A 14,126-nucleotide genomic window follows, 5' to 3' on the forward strand; every position below is an offset into this window, starting at 1 on the left:
CTAAAACAGCAGAAATGTCCTAAAATTAAATATTTGGAAGATCAGCACCATTGGTTTTGGTCCCAGTTTAAACTCCATTTCCTAGCTACCTACTCCATCCATATCCCTGGCGACATTCTGAGATTAAGCCACCTTGTTCACGACCTCAATGTCATATTTGATCCCAAGATGAGCTTTTGCATGTTCATGCCATCACAGAGACTACTTGATTCCACCCGCTGCCTCAGCTCGTCTACCACTGAAGCCCTCATCTATGCTTTTGTAAAGTCTAGGCTTGCCAATGTATCCCTGGATGGTCTCCCATATTCTGGCCTCAGTAAACTTTAGATAATCCAATCCTCTCACTTGTGTTTTCATTTGCAGCAAATTCTATTCCCTATCACCCCAGTGGTCTCTGACCTAAATTAGTTTCAAGTCAAGCCCAGTCTGGATTTGAAAATTCTCATCTTTTTTTCAGATCTTCTCAAGGTCTTGTTCCTCCTCATCTCTGTAATTTCCTCCAGCCTCTTCAAGATATTGGCACTCCTCTAATTCTAGACTCTGATGCATCCCAGTTTTCATCGCTACATCATTGGTTGCCATGTCTCTGGTTTCCTAGGCCCCAGGTTCTGAAATTCCCTCTTTACACCTCTCAGTTTCTCTTGCTCATGTGCTTCCTCTGAGACATTCCTTAAAACATATCTCTTCGACCAAATTTTTATTAACAGACCTAATATCTCAAGTGGTCCGGAGATATTTCTTGTTTATAATGCTCTCATTCTTGGGACATTTCATTATACTAAAGATGCCTAAGTTGTTGTTGGCTTTTATTTTTGCTTAAAGGTTAAGATGAAGGTATGATGGTCACTCTAGTAGGGAAGGTAAGGAAACATAAATGAGGAATTTGATTTCAGTTACTGGTTTTGTTGTTGAATTATTTCTTCGTGTCTAACCTGAGTAGAAAGGGACTGTCTGGGGTGCAGCTGCCCTTTGATATTCTCTTTATCTTCATGGTCCTGCTCCTCAGCTTCTTACTTCATAGATAATGACAGAGGTTTTGCCTTTGCAATGGCAATGTTGTACAGACTCAACAGATCACAACAAATCCTGAGACCCACACTGGCAAACTGCAAGGTTGCTCCAGAGCAGTCATGACAGTAGAATTACTGTTGGCAGCATGCCAATGGTACACTCTTGTCACCTTTATTGGGTCAACATGACTCTCGTCGTATGCATCATGAACAGAAGTACATGGATTGTGATTGCAAGTCACCATCCACATAGTCAGCAAATAGCCCTTATCTGGTCAGGCAGCATCTGACAAGCAGAAAAACAGACATTTCGTGCAAAAGCCCTTCATCAGGAATGAGTCATTCCTGATGAAGGGCTTTTGCCTGAAACATCGATTTTCCTGCTCCTCAGATGCTGCATGACCTGTTGTGCTTTTCCAGTACCACTCGAATCTTGACTCTGATCTCCAGCATCTGCGTACTCACTTTCACCCAAATAGCCCTTACCATCTAGTAGTCATGTTCTAATTAGCTCCAGTGACACAAATGCAGCTGGCACAGTGGTTTCCTGAAGAATGAAGGCATTATGTCTGCTACCAGAATACCAAGCATTGACATGCAAGATTCATAACTGTGGTCACGCACCATTGAGGGAATGGAATCTCTTGGTTCTGCAGAATGACAGAATTGACATGTGGCAGCTGCCATGAGATTGCTACACAGTCAATTACACCCTGCACCATGGGAAAACTGCAATCCTGGTGAAACAACATAATTGCTCTGCAAGCTGGCACGTCATGAAATTTCTACTCATTACATAAACAGTGACTTCACTATTACAGCAGTGCACTACAAACTATGAAATGTTACAAATGTCTCCAACAGCAGTCTGAAACAGTCACATAAAAGTTCATGTCCACAGTCACCTTCACAGCCACTGACAGTGAGCTCTTTCCCTGCTGCAAAGCTGGAGTTGTAGCTGCAGCAAGTAGGTTTCAGGGAGGGTGAAAGGGAGGACTGCAGATGCTGGAGATCAGTGAGGGTGTCCTAATTGAACTACTAACATCTTGCATAGTGTTTGTCACTGAGGTTTGGGCAGGAATGGAAATCTGGAATGGAAATAGGTCCAGGCTGAAAGCCCTTGCCCCAACAACCCATCTTCCTCCTCTTCTTCCAGCAGCTTAACCTAGCCCGTATAGCCTCTCTGCTTTCTCCCACCCATGCTCTCCTCCAAAAGAAAGGATTCCCAAGCTGCCATGTCTGGAAGCAACCAATTTCAGCACAGGTCTTTAAAACATAAAATAAAGTATTTCAGCACCAGCTAGACCACACAGTGAAGACTATTGAAGCTTAAGTTAGAAAAGCTCCAACAATGTGCAGAATTACACCTGCAGCCAACTGAAATATTCAAGAAACTCTGTTCGAGGATAGTGAAGAAGGCTTTTGGTATGCTTTCCTTTATTGGTCAGAGTATTGAGTACAGGAGTTGGGAGGTCATGTTGCAGATGTACAGGACATTGGTTAGGCCACTATTGCATGCAATTCTGGTCTCCTTCCTATCAGAAAGATGTTGTGAAACCTGAAAGGGTTCAAAAAAGATTTACAAGGATGTTGCCAGGTTTGGAGAATCTGAGCTACAGGGAGAGGCTGAACAGGCTGGGGCTGTTTTCCCTGGAGCGTCAGAGGCTGAGGGGTGACCTTATAGAGGTTTACAAAATTATGAGGGGCATGGATAGGATAAATAGACAAAGTCTTTTCCCTAGAGGGAACTAGAGGGCATAGGTTTAGGGTAAGAGGGGAAAGATATAAAAGAGACCCAAGGGGCAACTTTTTCACGCAGAGGGTGGTACGTGTATGGAATGAGCAGCCAGAGGAAGTGGTGGAGGCTGGTGCAACTGCAACATTTAAGAGACATTTGGATGGGTATATGAATTGGAAGGGTTTGGAGGGATATGGGCCGGGTGCTGGCAAATGGGCCTAGATTGGGTTGGGATAACTGGTCGGCATGGACGGGTTGGACCGAAGGGTCTGTTTCCATGCTGTGATTCTAAATTAATCTCTAAGCACTCCATGGTCCTTTCACAAAGTATTGAATGGGGTATTAATCCTAGAATTGAATTTATGCTTAATTGTAGGAAATTAAAATGGATTATAGGCTGGAGCATGGCATTCACAAACAGCAATACTAACTCTGGGACTTTGCTGTGTGTAAATTGGTGAGAGATGTGATTATGGTGCTGTACAAATGCAAATTCTCTCTTACCTAACCCAATGTATTTAATCTATAATCCTAATGCAAATACAAAGCAGATGAAGTATAATGTGGATTAGTGTGAGGATATTCACTTTGGTAGCAAAAGCAGGAAGGCACATTATTACCCGAATGATTGGGAAAGTGGAGGTGCATAATAATGAGATGCGATGAGACTTGGGTGTCTTTGTACACCAGTCACTGAAAGTAAACACGCAGATTCAGCAGGTAGTTAAGGTCTTCACAACGAGGCGATTTGAGGATAGGAGCAGGGACATCTTGCTAGAATTGTACAAGGCCTTGGTGAAATCACATCTGTAATATTATGTGTACTTTATGGAAGGAATGCAACAAGGGTTTACCAGATTGATTCCTACGATAGCAGGAATGATGTATAAAGAGAGACTGAATCTGTTAGGATTGTACTAATTGGAGTTTAAAAGAATAAGATAATAAAGACAATAAGATGTAGGGGCAAAATTAGGCCATCTGGCCCATTGGGTCTGCTCTGCCATTTGATCATGGCTGATATATTTCTCAATCACATTCTCCTGGCTTCTTCCCATAACCTTTGGCCCCCTCACTAATCAAGAACCTATTTATCTCTGTCTTAAATACACTCAATGACCTGGCCTCCTTAGCCTTCTGTGGCAATGAGTTCCACAGATTCAACACCCTCTAACCAGAGAATTTCCCCTTCATCTCAGTTCTAAAGGATCATCCCTTCACTCTGAGGCTGTGCCCTCAGGTCCTGTCTGTCCTACTAATAGAAACATTATCTTCACATCCATGCTATTGTTATGAAGTTAAAGCTGTGTTCTATAAGACCATAAGACCATAAGACATAGGAGCGGAAGTAAGGCCATTCGGCCCATCGAGTCCACTCCGCCATTCAATCATGGCTGATGGGCATTTCAACTCCACTTACCCGCATTCTCCCCGTAGCTCTTAATTCCTTGTTACATCAAGAATTTATCAATTTCTGCCTTGAAGACATTTAGCATCCCAGCCTCCACTGCACTCTGTGGCAATGAATTCCACAGGCCCACCACTCTCTGGCTGCAGAAATGTCTCCGTATTTCTGCTCTGAATTTACCCCCTCTAATTCTAAGGCTGTGTCCACGGGTCCTAGTCTCCTCGCCTAATGGAAACAATTTCCTCGCGTCCACCCTCTCCAAGCCATGTATTATCTTGTAAGTTTCTATTAGATCTCCCCTTAATCTTCTAAACTCCAATGAATACAATCCCAGCATCCTCAGCCATTCCTCATATGTTAGACCTACCATTCCAGGGATCATCCGTGTGAATCTCCGCTGGACACGCTCCAGTGCCAGTATGTCCTTCCTGAGGTGTGAGGACCAAAACTGGACACAGTACTCCAAATGGGGCCTAACCAGAGCTTTATAAAGTCTCAGTAGCACAACAGTGCTTTTATATTCCAACCCTCTTGAGATAATTGACAACATTGCATTCGCTTTCTTAATCACGGACTCAACCTGCATGTTTACCTTTAGAGAATCCTCAACTAGCACTCCCAGATCCCTCTGTACTTTGGCTTTATGAATTTTCTCACCGTTTAGAAAGTAGTCCATGCTTGTATTCTTTTTTCCAAAGTGCAAGACCTCGCATTTGCTCACATTGAATTCCATCAGCCATTTCCTGGACCACTCTTCCAAACTGTCTAGATCCTTCTGCAGCCTCCCCACTTCCTCAGTACTACCTGCCTGTCCACCTAACTTTGTATCATTGGCAAACTTCGCTAGAATGCCCCCAGTCCCTTCATCCAGATAATTAATATATAATGTGAACAGCTGCGGCCCCATGAACCCTGCGGGATACCGCTTGTCACCGGCTGCCATTCCGAAAAGAACCTTTTATCCCAACTCTCTGCCTTCTGTCAGACAGCCTTCTGTACCTTTAAGAGAGAGTGAATGCTATTCTGAAATGAGAGCTTACAAACGCCTGTGTATATCACTAGATGGCAGCCACAGAGTGTACTGGAAAATTGAAAATATGTAACATTTGGCTGTGAAATGGATACCTGAGTTGATTGCTGTTTTGACAACAGTTCACATTTAACCAATCAGTTTAAGTTATGCCCCAGGATACTAAAACCCATTCAAGTTTGAATTCATTGTTTTGCCAACATCGAACCAATGAGATGATCCGATTTTGTGGGTATAAAAATATGGAACTATTGAAAATTGGAGAGAGAGAAACTGCCATTGTGACAGAAATACCTGGAGATCTACATCTTGCTCTCCAAGAAATTAGGAAACATTCTCTATCAAAGGTACCTTTTCATATGAAACATACTTGCAGTAACAAGAAAGAAGATGACCTAGGGTGATCTACAATTGGAAGAGTGAAATCACAGTAGGTGACAGCAGCTGTGTGGTTTTAAAATTAAATTGATGTAATTTTAATAAGTGTCTTATTGGAACAATAGATTGTTATCGAACTGGAGGCAGATATTAAGCAGTTAAGAGAACGGGGTGTCTAGAATTGTGAATAGTTGTTTAATGTTCACTTTTAGAGCAAAAAAAAATGTTATTTTCATTAAGTAGTGGAATTTGTGAGTTCTCTGTCACTCATATTTTAACAGATTACAAGGCATGGTGATTACAAGGGTGTTTCATTTAATTAACAAAGGGATTCACCACTGTGTCATAACACTATCCAAGCCTCTTAGTATTCTGTAAGTTTTAATAGATCCCCCCTCATCTTTCTAAACTGCATCGAGTACAGACCCAGAGTCCTCAACTGCTCCTCATATGATAAGCTGTTCATTCCTAGAGTCGTTCTTGTAAACCACACTGCCAGCTATTCAACCACAAACACCACAACACCAAGTAATTGGAAATACTTCTCCCTTCCTTGCAGGAGAAGGTGGCTCACAATGAGAGGCAGCAAGAACTCTGGTTATGAAAGGGGAGTGACATAATTATATGTTCTAAGTCCAATGGAAGAAATGAATATGACCATTACTCAAAGAACCATGGTTGAGGCCATGGTCAAAAATGGGGTGAAACCATTGAGGATCATTCTCTAGCCTCTTCCTCACATCCCATTTCCCACCTCATCCCATACTCTGTCCTCACTTACACATTACAGATAGTGTGAACGCACCTCCTGCTTTCCTATTAAACCTTGTGATTTTCTCTTTTCAGATCCCAAAAACTGCAACTGACCAAGACAATAGTGGAGCAGGAGGAAGACATATTCTCATCTAATTTCAAATTTGTACCAGCATCTCAGGTACTGACATTTTGTGTATCTTAGGGGATAACATAGAGTCAGACAATTGATAGAGATAGCATAGTTACTACCTAGCTGGAGGCTGAGTTTGCACACTGATTCTGTTGAAGGTGAGAACTTTGAACTGAGATAGAGAAGAAAACTTATGGGTGTAAACAATAAACTTCTTGGCATATTATCAGGTTTATCAGAAGACCTGCATTCGATATCAAGGTCTATGGAAGGTCCAGAATCAAACTGCTTCAGAGTTTTGCATCCAGCATGGGAATAGTATTTATGGATGTAGCAATGATGCAGCATCTGATAGCCCATATCTCACTCCCACTGCAGTACAAGCAATTTCCACCAGATATCTGGGGAGATACAATGGAAATTCAAACTGAAGTCACACAAACTCAATCTGTTGTCATTAGGGCCTGTGCACAGCAGCTTGAAATTAAGTTTGCAAGGTGTCCAGGAGACTATCCTCCAAGAGATGACTAGGATGTCTGTAGCACTATCTCAGAGAGCTGTAGCGGTTCCATGTAGCATTAAACTTTTACCTTTGCCAGTCCACCAGTGCCCTTGTTGTTCCCTCTCAACTAGCCAGCCCAACTGCTGCTGCACAGGCTGAGATGATATAGGCTGAAGTCCAGAGCTACTTGAGATAATTTCCAAAACAATCTAGAGTCTCCCTCAGTGGCTGTCAGCAGTCTTCCATAAGGTGTGCTGCAGCCACTCAGGTGGCAATGCCAAGGTCTAGCATGATAAGGAGGGAATGTGCAGGGAGTTTAGTTTGCACAGTCAATGATTTTTTTTTATTTTTGTGTTGTCATCAAAAGGAGATAACTTGCATCAGAGAGCAGGTGGCAAGTGTGGGACTGTTGACAATTGGGGGATTGGGGTTGTGATTACTGACCTTGCATTTGAATTACCTCAGGACAGCATTCTATTGTCTTGCTCCTTCTGCCTTCTCCTTTATTATACTCTCCACTGCCTGATCATCCTTCTCATGTGTTGGCTTCTTTGCTTCATTTCCGATAGCTGGTAACAAGTATTGTCCCACTGCGATGATGAGATTTGCAGCATGCAGTATGCAGTAAACTAGCACTTAGTTTGAGACTCTCTCCTCCAGAATGGCCCAGGCTGTATTGTTTATGCAAATAAATACTGTGTTCTTTCACATTTCTTCTGCAATATGGTTTCGTTGTATGCATACAGCCAACCTTAACTGTGAACCAATGGCATGAGCCAAGTTCTCACCCAAAGCCACTTTTTGGTTCAATATGATGGAAGAAATACATCCATCACAACAGAAGACCACCATCAATTGAAGGCATCATGATTCATTTTAGAATACTAGACTCCTTCCAGGAATTTTGGGAAAAGATATGCTCCCACAAGTCACACACCAGCTGGAAATTGAACAGGTGAAATTCTTTTTGGCTCAGGTAGGTGGCAGAGTTGACATGTTGACATACACTTCCTGCAGCTGTTTGGAAGTTTAAATAACTATGAGAAGCACCAAATCTCTGTAGAACTATAGCAACAATTGAAATACATCAACCAGCAACCTGAAAGTAGTTGATTCTTTAAAGGGTACTTTAGGAGTGAAAGGGGTTTTGTGTTACATAACCCATGTTCAGCTGTGCGAGGTTACGTAAAGGCATTGGCTGGAGCTTCAAACTCCCGTCTAGCAGACTTTGACATCATGTTCTGCCTGCTTGGCACACTTGGCATGTGTGCCAACATTTTTACGAAGAAGGAACTGGAATGCTTATCACCAGAAGTGTGCGCACAAATCAAAGACACCATCTTGCAAGGACACTGCAGCACACAGGGCATAGGTGCTATTAAGCCCATTTTCATATCCCCAGTCTTGAGTTTTTACACTATTGTCAACTTATCAATATATACACTGTTGTTTCTTTTAAAGTTTTGTTGTTTAATATATATTTTCTCTCTTTAATCTTCCTCAAAAACTCACTTTTCCCAGCACTAAATTTATCTGGCATCAACCTAATCTACTAACCTGACCTGAAATCTTTTTTCGTCATTAGCACTTCCCAACCTGCACCCTCCTCCCAACCTCCAGGTTCTGTGTTGTCTGCAAACTCTGATAGTGAACCTTTATACCTGAGTGGGTGCACCTTCCACCAACAAAGTTGTCTGGCAAAGTGTATACCCAATTATTAACTTCAATACATACTAGTTTGGGAAGGTTGTGGTAATTGTTGATTTGAGACATGATTGCAATAAATGTGGAAAATATAACAAAGAACTGTGAAATGCTGGAGGTCTGAAACAATCAGAACTGAGGAAGGGTCACTGGACTTGAAATATTGCCTCTGTTTCTTTTTCCACAGATGCTGCCAAACCTACTGAGTTTCTCCAACCATTTCTGGGTTTTTTTCGCAATAGTGCAGAAATGTAATACATACACATTTATGGCTGGACTGCAATATTTGAATTGTAATAAGTGTTGGTGGGAACAGATTTTGTCGTAAATACTGAAATGAAATCAAAGTATTTCAAGTGGTAGAGATCTGAAATCAAAACTCAAAGTGCTGGAGAAACTCAGCAGGAATTAAGGGCTACAGGGAGAATGCGGGTAAGTGGAGTTGAAATGCCCATCAGCCATGATTGAATGGCGGAGTTATCTCGATGGGCCGAATGGCCTTACTTCCGCTCCTATGTCTTATGGTCTTATGGACTGGTAGCACATCTGGAGAGAAAGTAAGTTAACGTTTTGAGTTTCAGTATGGATCATCTCTGATTTATGTTGGACTGGAAACATTACCTCATTCTTTCTCCACAGATGCTGCCAGAGCTACTGAGTTTCTCCAGCACTTTCAGATTTTATAATAAACGCTTGTATGGACAGGACCATAATAAACATATAAATTTCTTCCAGGGCCAAACGAAGGTAATTGCTGAGAAGCCATCATCTCGGGTTGGAGAGTCTAGAATATGAATCAAGATAAGGGGCCAGTGATGTTGACAAGGACCTAGAGAAGTCTTTCACGCAGTGGTTTGTGAACATTTGGATTCTCTACCCTAGATTTCTCACTCCTTGAATATTGAAATCGATATAGTTCGGGCTAGTTTGGGGAGTAGCGGATATGGGAACGAGGTGGAAAATTGAGTTTAGATGATCAACTTTAATGATTGGTGGAGCAGGACCTATTAAAGGGACATATGTCCCTTGGGAGTTCCTGAACACTGGTTTAGGTTGGACTGCAAGGAATGCAGGTTAGGACGGGATTGTAATCATTGCTGGTTTGGACAGGAATAATAACGGCAGTTTGTGGGCTGGTCTGTGTTAATTGTATGGTGAATTAGGAAAGAAGATTGATAGCAGTCTTGGGCTATGTGTCTGTAATTTTGAGTCGGGAAATTTTAGCTCCCCGCCTCCAGGCGACACATTTGTCAACCCAGTTGTGTTCTGATTGGGCTGTTTCAGGTCAGTAGGTGGTTCTCCATGCCCAGCGTGATGTTGCCCGGAGCTGTCAATGTGCAGCGGGCAAGGAGCAGCAGCAACAGGTAAGGGTACCCGGGGTAAGGAGCGGCAGGAATAGGTGAGGGTACCCGGGGTAAGGAGCGGCAGGAATAGGTAAGGGTACCCGGGGTAAGGAGCAGCAGGAATAGGTAAGGGTACCCGGGGTAAGGAGCAGCAGGAATAGGTAAGGGTACCCGGGGTAAGGAGCGGCAGCAACAGGTAAGGGTACCCGGGGTAAGGAGCGGCAGCAACAGGTAAGGGTACCCGGGGTAAGGAGCGGCAGCAACAGGTAAGGGTACCCGAGGCAGAGGCAGTCAGTGTCACTGCCTCTGGTTTTCTGTGTCGCTTTGTTTCTGCTTCTATAGTAGAGGCTGTCTGTCCCATACACTCTCTCTCTCTCTCTCTCTCTCCCTCTCCTTTTCTCTGTCTCTCACCCTTCTCCCCAGTTCCCTGCCTCTGCCTGCCTCACTGTTTTGGCTGCACGCCCCTCACTCTCCTCCCCACACTCTTTCCCTCCCCCATTCCTGTCCAGTCTGGGGCACAGTCTATTTCTCATGTCCAAAGGCTGTGGGAGATAACCTGCGCCGATTTCACTCACAAATGTCCAAAACCGAGGCGGAAACAAGGTCCAATTCCTGACGTCGGTGCCTCTGCCTGTCTCTGCGCCTTGTTTTCTCGTTCTCTCTGTAGTTTCCTATTTCCCTCTCTCCGTCTCCGCCAGTTTGTTTTTTGTATAAATGCCTTTCTCACTGCAATATGATGTGGATTTGCTCCCCCCCCCCCCCCCCCCCAATCTGCCGGTTCAAGTGCCGTTTACAGTGCTGAGGACAGTTAACCCGCTCTGTTCGAACTCCGTTTCCATGTCCATTTCACTGCATCTGCATTTTGTCAGTCTTTTCCGTTCGCCCCATTGCGTTCTAACAAGGTGTTATTCCCACTGTGTGCCCCATTGGTTTATTTCTGTCCCCACCTTGCTCTGGTTAGTTTAACTCGCCTTTTTCGGTTGTCTGACTGCATCCTGTTTGATTTGGTTTGTTTTTTTCTCTCCATCCCGACATGACGGGCTGCCTTTACTTTTTAACTGAACCTGCGGGCGGAGAAGCGACTGGCGGGCGGCCTGCAGTGAGCAATGGGGAAATCAACCGATATATCACCCCCCCACCCACCCCAACCCAGCCCGGCCCAGCCCACTGAGGGGTCTTGGAACCGAACTGGTCAACCGGGGGGCGGGGGGATGTGGTGGTGTTGGGGACGGGGGGATGAAGTGCTGGTGCTCTCCTGGGCTCGGGGGATGGAGGTGAGGGGTGGAGGGGGGATGTGGTGGTGATTGGGGGGGGGACCTGGGGTGAGGGGGTGGGGGAAACCTGGGGTGAGGGGGTGAGGTGGTTGTGGGAATCTGGGGGGGAAACCTGGGGTGGGGATGTGTGGGGGTAAGGTGGTGGGGGGAATCTGGGGTGAGGGGAGTGGGGGGAAATCTGAGGTGAAGGGGTATGGAAGAACCTGGGGTGGGGGGTGAGGTGGTGGGGGGGAATCTAGGATGGGGGGATCTGGGGTGAGGTAGTGGGGAGGGTGAGGTGGTGGTGGGGGAACCTGGAGTGGCGGGGGGGTGAGATGGTGGGGAATGAGGGTGGGGGAGCCTGGAGTGGGGGGGGAGTGAGATGGTGGGGAATGAGGGTGGGGGAGCCTGGAGTGGGGGGGGGGGTGAGATGGTGGGGAATGAGGGTGGGGGAGCCTGGAGTGGGGGTGTGAGGTGGTGGTTGCGGTGGGGAGGGATGTGATGGTGGGTGAGGGGGAACCTGGGCTGGGGAGGGGATAATGAGGAGCTGCTAGGTGCCAATCTGAGTGACTCCAAGCCAAGGAGCCTGCATCCATGTGTTTGGTTAGAGCTTTCCTCAGGAGCTGTTTAATCTTTACCACCACCCAACCCACCCCAAGCCGGGATTATTTTGTTAAGGAGTTGATTGATAGAAACTTCTCCCGCTGACTGTTTGGGGGATTTGCGAGGGTGGAGTGGGGGGGGTAGGGGGGAGTGTTGTGTGATAGGAAGGTGGGGAGGTGTGGTTTGGGGTGTTACTTCTCCAAGAATTGAAGCTGTTGGGCACTGGAACTGATTCCACCCCCACCCCGAGATCAGAGATCCAGTCATTTTCAAACCAAGATCGGTTGGGGGGAGGGGAGAGGGGAGGAGAGGGGGGGGGGGCAATTTTATACTCAGCTGTGGAGCCAAAACAGAGGCATGGAACAGCCATGTCCTCATGACATGGCGGATAGACTGGAGGGAAGGGGCTGAACGGCCTCCTGTTCGTGTGAAGGTGACAGTCTTCGTGCGTCCTGCTTTCTGTCTCCTGGTTGTTTTATTTGCATTTGTTGACCCTTTCCCAGTTCTAACCTGTGCTCCTGCTGTAGCTCTGTCCTGAGACCGGGCTGGCGTTTCCATCAGGGAATCCGTAGGTAACTACAGGCCCAACAGACAGCTTCCTGCATTATATCAACTGCACGGAGCGGGGAACCTCGGTGCGGGACGGCAAGTAACAACATTAAAATAAACACATTCGAATATTTTAATCGGTTAAAACAGAAACAAATGATCAGGGTGAGGCATTTCACATAAAATGATTGGGAATTAATTATTTGGTGGTGATTGGAAACACACAGCGCCCTTGAACACAGTCCGCCTCGGCCGGAGTCCACTGTAGTCCCAGCCAGCCACTGTTCCCTCATTCAGCCTGACAGTGCTGGCGAGACCTCCCTCACGTCTCCCCGAGTCACACTGACTCCGCTTTCGGCCGTGCTCCATATCCTTCCAACCCTTGTGCCTTGTCCACTTGCAGTGCATTACCTTTGAGTCTCTCTCTCTCGGGAAACTGTTCTCCCCCAACAACTTCCTTCTTCATTCCGCTGGGTTAGTCTGACCCAGTCTCCAGTGAGACTCTCTGATGGTGTGCTACATTGGAACCGTGTCTCATCGAGCCGGAACAGAAAATTCGAGATGTTTTACCTTTTCAAATCAATTCGGAGTGGTTACAATGAACAGTTACACGTTAACGAGTCAATCTTCCAGACGTTTTCTTTCTGCTCACTGCTCCTCTGTCCTGCCTCAGTTCCCATTTCAACCTTACCTAGAAAAAAGGCCAGCTGTCAGAGAGCTGGGCACTGGAATACCGCCTGTTAGTGAATTGAATACCCGTTCAACAGCTGGTCAACGGGTAGCTGCCGTCAGAGAGTGAAATACTTGCTGCAATTGAGAATTTCTTCCGTTTGTACAAATTCTGAAGAAGATGGGAGGGTATTGTAAGATATTTTAAGAGACCGTGTAGTTTGGTAATCCGGAATATCCGAATCCAAAACATCCTGCACCTCTGTTTTGATGGTACTTTTGTTGTAAGTTTGAAATGCAATGCAGAAAGCGTGCGGTGTTTTAACCATATTCTGGTACAGCGTGGTGGTTCTCCTGTTTATGTGTTGCTGGAACATGTTAGGGGTGGATGAAGCAGGTACTCAATTTCCGAGGCTCTCCTTAACGAGCGGGATAGTCAAAAATGAGAAAAGGCAGGGAATCAGGAAATGAGCCTGAGCAGCTTTGTAATGGAGCAGTAAATGCGCAGCCAGCTCATACAGACAGCTGTATATTTCCAGCTTCCCTTTATCATTGTCATTTACTGCCAGTGTGTTCAGGTAAACTTCTGAACAATGTAATGAGGACCTCTTTTTTGCATCAACATTTCTCACCAAGAATCCCTACCAACTGCAACCTCATCAGTAACTCTCGGTCTCAGATATTCTATATAGAATCCCACCACCACCAAATGTTTGATTGTTTTATTTTATTTCAGACTGGAGCACCTTACCGGGTAACTGTTATTCTGTAGTACTGAGGCAGTCTTGTTTATAGCTGGGTAAATTGTGGCGGATTTACAAAGTACGAATAGTCCCGCGTGTGCAATCCCCCACACACATACACGCCGCTTGGACTGACAGCTAAAGGCGCTATAGCACTGCAACCCGTAATCTGGGCAGCGGTAAATGTCACATGGGCTGTCAACAAAAACGAAATGCTCTGAGGGTTCTTTGAATGGACAATGTTGTGAGGGGCTTAAACAAACAGATTACGAAAAGTGATATTTTTCTTCGAACTTCCAATGGAAGTTTT

General features: G+C 45.3%; 1 protein-coding gene across 3 annotated transcripts in view; it reads left to right on the forward strand.

Moving 5' to 3' along the window:
* The first annotated feature begins 10,851 nt into the window (after positions 1-10,851).
* The window catches only part of baiap3 (BAI1 associated protein 3), an 81,229-nt gene continuing 77,954 nt past the window's right edge, over positions 10,852-14,126 (forward strand). The window contains exon 1 of one of the 3 annotated variants that reach the window (XM_087997804.1): positions 10,852-11,098. The gene's annotated coding sequence lies outside the window, so the exon portion shown is untranslated. Of the gene's footprint in view, positions 11,099-12,404; positions 12,501-13,340; positions 13,358-14,126 lie in introns of those variants that run through there. The other 2 variants (XM_087997803.1, XM_087997805.1) reach the window with 2 other exon arrangements.

Source organism: Chiloscyllium plagiosum, unplaced genomic scaffold, assembly GCF_037043375.1.
Source record: "Chiloscyllium plagiosum isolate Xiang-an unplaced genomic scaffold, Cpla_swu_hap1 HiC_scaffold_20, whole genome shotgun sequence".
In the NCBI taxonomy this organism is placed as follows: Eukaryota; Metazoa; Chordata; class Chondrichthyes; order Orectolobiformes; family Hemiscylliidae; genus Chiloscyllium; species Chiloscyllium plagiosum.